Raw genomic sequence first — 7,915 nt, forward strand, 5'->3', positions numbered from 1 at the left:
TTGATCAGTACGTTCACCAACAGTCTGTAAACACAGTACAACATAAGAACATACACACTCACACACGCCACAACATACATTTTTGCACTTGAGCAAGAGCAAGATTACATATTTCTTCTCCTGCTTTTTTTCTCCATACACTCAAAAGAGGGCTGGGTTAAAAAATAAGCCAACTTTAACCCCACCGCTGGGTAATTAACCCAGAATGCTGGGTTGTTCATTTGACCCAAATTAGTGAGTGAAATTAACTCTGTTGCTGGGTTAAAAACTGATTTCAAATGTCTTGTTTTTCCTTTAGATTTTATTCTTCAGTTATTCTTTCAGTTTGGTTTGTTTTTTGTTACAGTTGTGTACAGTGTTTTCTCATTTGCATTCTTTTTTTCCGTATTCATGGTTGTTTTCTCGTTTAGGGGTTAGTTTTACGTTTTCTCATTTATAGGTTTTGTTTTCCATTCACACTTTTTTTCTTTTTTTCTTTCAAGCATTACATGACCTCCTCCAGAACTCCTTAGTGGGGAGTCTGAAGACTCCTCCTCTCTTGTAGATGGATGGAGGAAGCAGAGTTGGCAGGACCTTTAAAACTCTCTCACCTTGATCATAATATATGGTATTGCAATAACATAGTGTGCTATAACAAGCAATCATTTTGAAGCTGCTTTTTTTACTTTTCTGCTTTGGGGTTTGTTAACAGTGATACATAACTGTATGTGTGTAACTGTAAGTTAACCCTAACCCTAGTTAATGTTACCTAAGGGAGAGTGAGGTGAACAATAAAGCACACAGACCGCCACACATTAAACAGCAAAATTCAGAAAGGCTGCAGTGTAGTTATCAGCTAACATTATAGCCAGTGTTAAAGTTAGATAGCTAGCATCCAGTAAAAAATTACTACCTAGTTGGCAAGTTAATAAATGCTGTTATCATATCAGGTAAAGTATTCACATTAACCTACCTTAAGATTGTATTATTTGTGTGTTGTGCAAACCATGAAGCTGCAACTAGTCATAGTAACCCAACCAGCTGCAAAACCCTTTGACCCAGCATGAGCAACCCAACAGTGTTTACAGAAACAACTCAACTTTCTTTGAGTGTAAAAGTATTGTAAAATGAAAAATAAAAACACTGAAATTTCCATTTTTTTACGAAAAGCACATTCATTTAACCATTCTCCAAACAACATCCTGGAGTTGGTAAAAAAAAATGTCTGTCAACATTTTCTGGTCAACAGTTAAATCCTGTTTGCAATGTATTAACATATATGAATACTGATACAACACCCACCTAACTGAACTCCCTTATTCAGATTCGTGAAACTTTTCTTTCACAACGATCTGAAGAACAAGAAGAAGAACGAAGAGTCCTGCCATTACTAGGAGGCAGGAAATCTCAATCTAAACTCTTATTGTGCAATTTTCTTTGGTAGTGGAACAAGTTACCAAGTGGGATTTGGTCAGCAGAATCTCTTTCTGTCTTCAAAAACCAAACTCTTACAAAGGTACTTACTCACCTAGTATACTCTCTCTATCTCTCAATCCATCTCCGGCTTCAACTCAAAAAATAATAATTTGCCATGCACTTACACTCATCGAGCACTTTATTATGAACCTTTGTGCAATCAAATGCAATCCAATACAACAGCTCTGCCATGAATTCTACTTGTACAAAGTGTATACATGTTCTTTGTTGATGTTGTCAGAAAGGTGGTAATAGCTGATATACAGATGTCCAGTGCCTGAGACAGAGCTGCGAAATCAAAGCTCTCCTCTGTATGCTTATCACCAGTTTATGTGACTCTGTGATAGCTTGCTGTCTGCTGCTCCAGGCAGGCTCCACCCAGGTCACTGCTCACGACCTTAAAAACTGGCATTAGAGGAGAAACAACATACAGCTGTGCATAGTCATTTCAGCTGTTTCACATTGGCTCTGCATGATTCCATATTGTGTGAAATTCATAAAGCTGCACAGACAAGATGTTCACATTCACATTCCTATATACATGCATGCATACATACTGTATAAATATGGTATAAGTAGACATGTGTAAACTCATAATCTCTCCATACCTATGCTGCAAGAGGAAATGAACAATCAACAACTCCTCCACTAAAAAACAGCTGAAAAACATTTCCAGTTAGATATTAGAGCGCATCTCTTATCTGAAGGAAGTAGAAAGGGTGATCAACATCCTGTCCTGTGTCCTAAGGCCTGGGCAAATCTGGTGGTCAAGTTTACTTTAGGGAGGATTAAGGATGAGAATGTTTGCTCTCCCTAAGTATGGCCAGAGTCCTTCAGTGTCTCCGTTCGCGCCAGCCGACGTCTCCTGGTGCCAAGTCTCCCTGCGGCTAACAGCTCAGACGAACACTGGGCACCAAAACATGTCTGATGTCTGGAGTAGGCTGAATAGACCCCTAATACCAGGTTGAGTATCATATAAAAGATCAGACTCCCAGGCAGACTTAAACTGGCTAATGCTTTTGACACGACACGCATACACAGGCTTGCAGGCACACCTGTACAAACACACACAATGAGCACACAAGCACATGGACTTAAAGAGGTCAGCAGTCAAAACTAGATGTTCAGCCAAAGACTACAGAGAAATTGTACCATGGATCCCGTAAAAAAAGGTTTTTATTACCGAAGACACTGGCAGCAAGGGACCCAGGAATTCGATGCTTTAATATAAGCCATATCTTTCTTCCTAAGCAGTAATGAAGGTAAATGTTTTAGAAAATTGTTCCATACTTACACTTAAATGGTTTTGCTTAACCACATGAGCAAATTATCAGACTCTTAACAAATGAGTGCGGTTTATAAAGTACACTAACAAGCTGAAAACTAGTACATTGTTTGTTGTTTTGTGTGTGGGGGTGTGTGTGTGTGTGTGCATTCATTTTCATTTAAACTGTTGTAATAGCTACTGAAGACATTGGAACATTGTTTACCTTCCTCTTTCTTCTCTTTGGAACACAACACTTAAAATTAATCAGTCATTTTAGAGTATAAAATGAGAAATAGTGAGTGGTAATTATAACATAACAATGTGTTTCTTGAAATTTAATCACAATACAGACATTCAGCCAACTCATGTGGAATGAATGCAATGAGAAAGCAAAATATGCTGATATTTGGTATCCTGGCTCTGTGTGTGTTGGGTATATGTTGCAGTGAGAGCATTTTGCGTGCGAGTGTGTTATAGCCTCGCTCAATTAATGTCAAAATGCTTTGGAATGAATCAGATAATAAATTGCAACATTTGGCAATCACATATCTCATATCTAAACAAACATCCAAGTCTCTCACTGCAACAGTGTTACTTACAATCTAAGTTTCTGACGTGAGTGTAAATAAAAAATGTATTTGCCAACTTATGAATCTAGAAAAATGATTGATGTAGACATCAGAAAAGCCTGAATTATTTTAGTGGCAGGATCCAGTTACCTGGCTGAGAAAGCCCTGTTGTAATGTTCTGTAACGTATTGTGCAGATATTGTTGAGCAGATTTGGATTTGCTCACCTGATTTTGAAATTAGAGGAAGTTAGTGAATAGCAGATTGAGTCTTTATAGTCTGATAGGGAACAAAAACACCGCTATATGAAAGATAGTTCCTTTAGATACTGCTTTACCTTTATGGTCCTCGGATAAGCGATGAAAAAGAAGGTAGGCACAGTTTTCATTTAGAGGTACAACAGAGCGCCGCATTCATAACCGCCATGGTGCCAGGGATGTGCAGTCACTTTGGCAGCTTGACTGGCAGAGAGGCACGCAGGTTAGAGATTGCGTGACTCTTCTCTCCAAGGTCATCTGAATGCCAGGTTAAGGCTCGATAAATATGCCTTGTTGTTCTCTCAACCTGAACCACCTGCTGCTCCTCACACCAAAACCTCAAATACCTGTCAAGTCTGAGACAGGGTTTCTTATTTAACAGAGGGCACGCTGGATTCATTAACAGGACTTTGAAGAAGTGCAGCATCAGACTCTAATGCAATAAGATGTGCGTGAGAGAAAAAGAAGAGGAGGTTGAGTATAACTGAATAATCATTATCAGTTGTAGAAGTACTCCGTAATAAGGGCTCAAAAATTCTCTTTCGTGTTTGTCTGATATCTCTCGTGTAAACATGAAGCACATTTCAGCAATCATAGCTGAGAAATTAGGACATGGTAAATACCTAAGAAGGGACTTGTTGTTGGTGGAAAGTATGTAAGACGCTGCTGCTGCTTTATATTTTCTACAAAACACAGACTTAATCCAAAACAGTCAAGCTACGCTTTCCCAATTGTCCCAACTCTAAATACTTTGTCATGTCTTTGACACTGACACAACAGAGCCATTGTGGAGCAGAGAGGCAGACAGTCTGCGTTGTACTAATGTTGACATTTCACAGAGACAACAGCAGTGTTACCGGTATACAGAGGGATCAAACGCCCACAAAGTCCCTTCATCACAGACTGCAACTTTCTCACACAATTACACACACAATTAAATAGCAGCCGGAAAATATCACATTATTGAATGCAAAATTGATATGTAAATGTGTGCATACAGAAAAAGGGGATGTGAAGAAAATCAGAATCATTGTAATATAAAGTATTATACTGTACATTAAGGTTTCTAAGGTTAGTATTGTTTGAATTGAAGTCTCATAGTTAAACTACTCTCCCCACTTTTATAGAAAAGTGGTCAGCATGGGTGGTCCTCGCTGCCAATATTAGAGCACTTATGAAACAGAGAAATACAAAGTGCATGATGGGGAAAATTGGGGGAAGCTATTTTCAGGCCTCGAACCAAGTAAGACAAAAGTCTCTAACTAGCTGACAATCGTTTGAGATTGCTCAAGCACCGTGCTAAATGATTTGCAGTGGATCCAGTTCAGCTATCCCCTCAAGGTCCTCATTTCTGCATAACCTAGCAGCTCTAGTTTGAATGGGAAGATTCTTGAGGATGGATTTCATGGAGTGGCACCAGTGAGTAGGTTATTCCCATTCTCAGTCATTTCCTGGCCTTTCATCCCTCTCTTCCAGGCATCCATCTCCTTAAAGAATGCAGTCTGGAGCTGATGGTCTGCTGAGATGAGAAGGGCTCAACACTGAAGCACACAGATAGGAGGGGGTAGCAGCAGAAAACGTGTTCTATTTCCAAGACGAGGAGCAATCAACAGCTTTGATAGGTAAGGCTTAGAGTATTTGGTGACAAAAAGATACAAAAAGCACCTTAAGTATTTGTAATGTCTTGATAAAAAGGAACATTTTAGGAAGAAAGGGTGATGTGCGATAAACATGTGGACAGGAAACATAACAGTCAGGGTAGAACACAACAAAACACGTGAGCCTAAACAGTGTCTCACAAAAGTAAGGTTCTGATCATGAATAAGGAAATATTTCGAAAGTGTGTTTCACCACAATAAAAGGGTCAAAATTGCTCTTAAATCAGGTCCAAGAATTGTAGCATATTGAAAACTGAAGTTTTCAACATGCTGTCTACACAGTTCTGAGTCTCTTTCCAAAGACATCTGTATGTGACTCAAAAATTGGTGAACTAATATGCCAGTTCCACAGCTGGTTTGGCAAATGAGAGCTATGAGAACTGTTTAATAATGGGACTGCATGTTGTGGACTGACAGATGGAGGAGAGGCGGAGGATGATTCTGGCTGAGTCTGCCGCTTTATGCTCAATAAATGGCACAGATGGCCACGATCGCTTGCTAAAACTCAAGCAAGAGACACACAAAGATGGTCTCAAAATAGGTCTGAAAACATTTAAAACTGGTAATGTCTTGACAGATCTACTTACTGTCTTTTGATCAAGTTTTAGAATGGTAACATTATGCTAGTAATTGCTAATATTTGGACTGTATGAATAGAAAAACATTTTTTTGGCAGCTTGGCCTCAGCAGCATCCATATGTTGCTGATTGGGTGGGCTACTATGATCCAAACTAAAATATTTGAACAACTTTTGGAAAGATTGACACAATTTTGTACAGACATTGATGACTTCCAGAGAATGAATCCTGTGAATCCAGTGTCACCATGAGAATGACATTTGTGGTTTTTTTAGTTAATTGTCTGAATAACTATTGAATAGATTGTACAGGATTTGCTGTAACAAGCTAGGAGATCTCTGCTTTCGACCAAGGTCCACCATCATCAGGTCCAAGTCCAAAATGACAGAAAGGACATTATCATCAGGCTCATCAGTAGCAATAGCAGTAGTTAGCATATGTCAGCATGCTAAGAGGCTAAACTAAGATGGTGAATGTGAACATTATACCTGCTTGAAATGAGCACGTTAGCAGTATCAGTGTGATCACAGCATTTAGCTCAAAACAACACAGTGCCTCACAGAGCTGCTAGCATGGCAGTTTATTCTCTACAACCTGCAGAATGCAGCAACTTGAAGCATTTGCTTTTATATTTGAGCAAAGGTTTTGCAACACCCAGGTCTTTAGAGACCATCAGCTAAATTTAATCTGCAGAATCAACAGAACCTGAACTATATGTGTAAAACCTACAAAAACAAACTTGGAAAGGGTACACACCATACACATGCGTGTACAGTAATGTGTTGAAAACAAACACGAGGCTAAACATAGAAAAAGGCTATTTCTCCCCATTGTGAGTTTAAACAGGCCTGTGTCCAAAAAGCTCTCAGTACGTTTTGAATGGGCAAAGGAATTTGGGTGTTCTGCTTGTACCATAAAGAGACCCTCTGACCCGAAAAACCTGAACCCTGTGCAGAAAACAACACATTAGAGAAGAAGTATGACTTGACCTTTCTCATTGCTCCAGTCTATTCCAGTGATGACGTGCATTTGTGCTGTCACACAATTTCGCAAAGGATATCAACGTAACTCTTCTCTTGAATTGTTAACCAAACATTAATAGTCTTAGCACATTTTCTGCAGAGTTTTTCCTATGGCAGTGACATCATGAATATCAATGGTTAATGTGACTAACAGACTTCCTGCTTTTACGAGCAGACATCCTGCAACCTCAAGAATCCCAGTCCCATGGCCTCCGAGCCCCAGCTGAGACAGAGCTGAATCAGTCGACTGCCACTTGCCTCCCAGTGTTTCCACTAACGTCACAGTACATACACAACTCTCAGACAGACAGATGTGGGAGAGTGAAGTGAACTATTACAGCATCTTAAAGCTATGAAGTGCTACTGAACACTCATGAAAGCTACCATTTGTTGCCTGAAACACTGCAGTGAGCCACGGATCAAGAATCAGAGACCTGATTTTGCAACTCCAACTGCTCAGATAATTTCATCTCTGCAGTAATAATCTGAGTGGGAGTGCAGTTCTGTTGAAGAAATTGTTAGAATTATCCTCCAAAAAAAGCAATAACAGGTCAAGAAGGAAAATTGTGTTTGCTTTTATCTTTCAAGTCCCCATAGACTCAAAAAAATGTTTTCTTACCCTTACTTTAGTTTGATGTTTGAGCTCCACTGTGCAGAATGATGCATGTGCATAGTTTGATACTAGAAGGCTGAAAGTGGAAAGTTTCTCTCTGATTGATGAAAATCTGATTATAAGGGGCAAGCATACAATTATAATTTATGATATCACAACTACATTGGAGCCAATTCTGGTCCAATATTCAGTTTACACAAGGGTGATGTGGAAAACTGAAGCCTACTTACTGTGAGCCTATTATCTTGGCTGTTGTTCATCACTTCTGGGAATCATAAAGTACAATACAAACAATACAGTTCACAGGACTTGACTTAAAGGAATATTCCAATGTATAGAGGATCTAGTGGTAAAAGAAGGAGTAGGAGTTCCATTTCTGTGTGTTTAATTCAGTAGATTTATTGTGTATTCAGCCATTGAACTGTATGGTTTAGTCACTGCTATGCTAGGTTGTTGTTTATTTTGTTAACACTTGTTCTTCACATACCAACAATATG

At 39.1% G+C, this 7,915-nt stretch overlaps 1 long non-coding RNA gene across 1 annotated transcript; it reads left to right on the forward strand.

Moving 5' to 3' along the window:
• The first annotated feature begins 2,593 nt into the window (after positions 1 to 2,593).
• LOC133993406 (uncharacterized) lies at positions 2,594 to 7,083 on the forward strand. The gene is made up of 3 exons (XR_009927058.1): positions 2,594 to 2,717; positions 5,024 to 5,169; positions 6,981 to 7,083. It is a non-coding gene; the product is annotated as an uncharacterized LOC133993406 (long non-coding RNA).
• Positions 7,084 to 7,915: the final 832 nt, after the last annotated feature.

This window comes from Scomber scombrus, chromosome 13, assembly GCF_963691925.1.
Source record: "Scomber scombrus chromosome 13, fScoSco1.1, whole genome shotgun sequence".
Taxonomy (NCBI): Eukaryota; Metazoa; Chordata; class Actinopteri; order Scombriformes; family Scombridae; genus Scomber; species Scomber scombrus.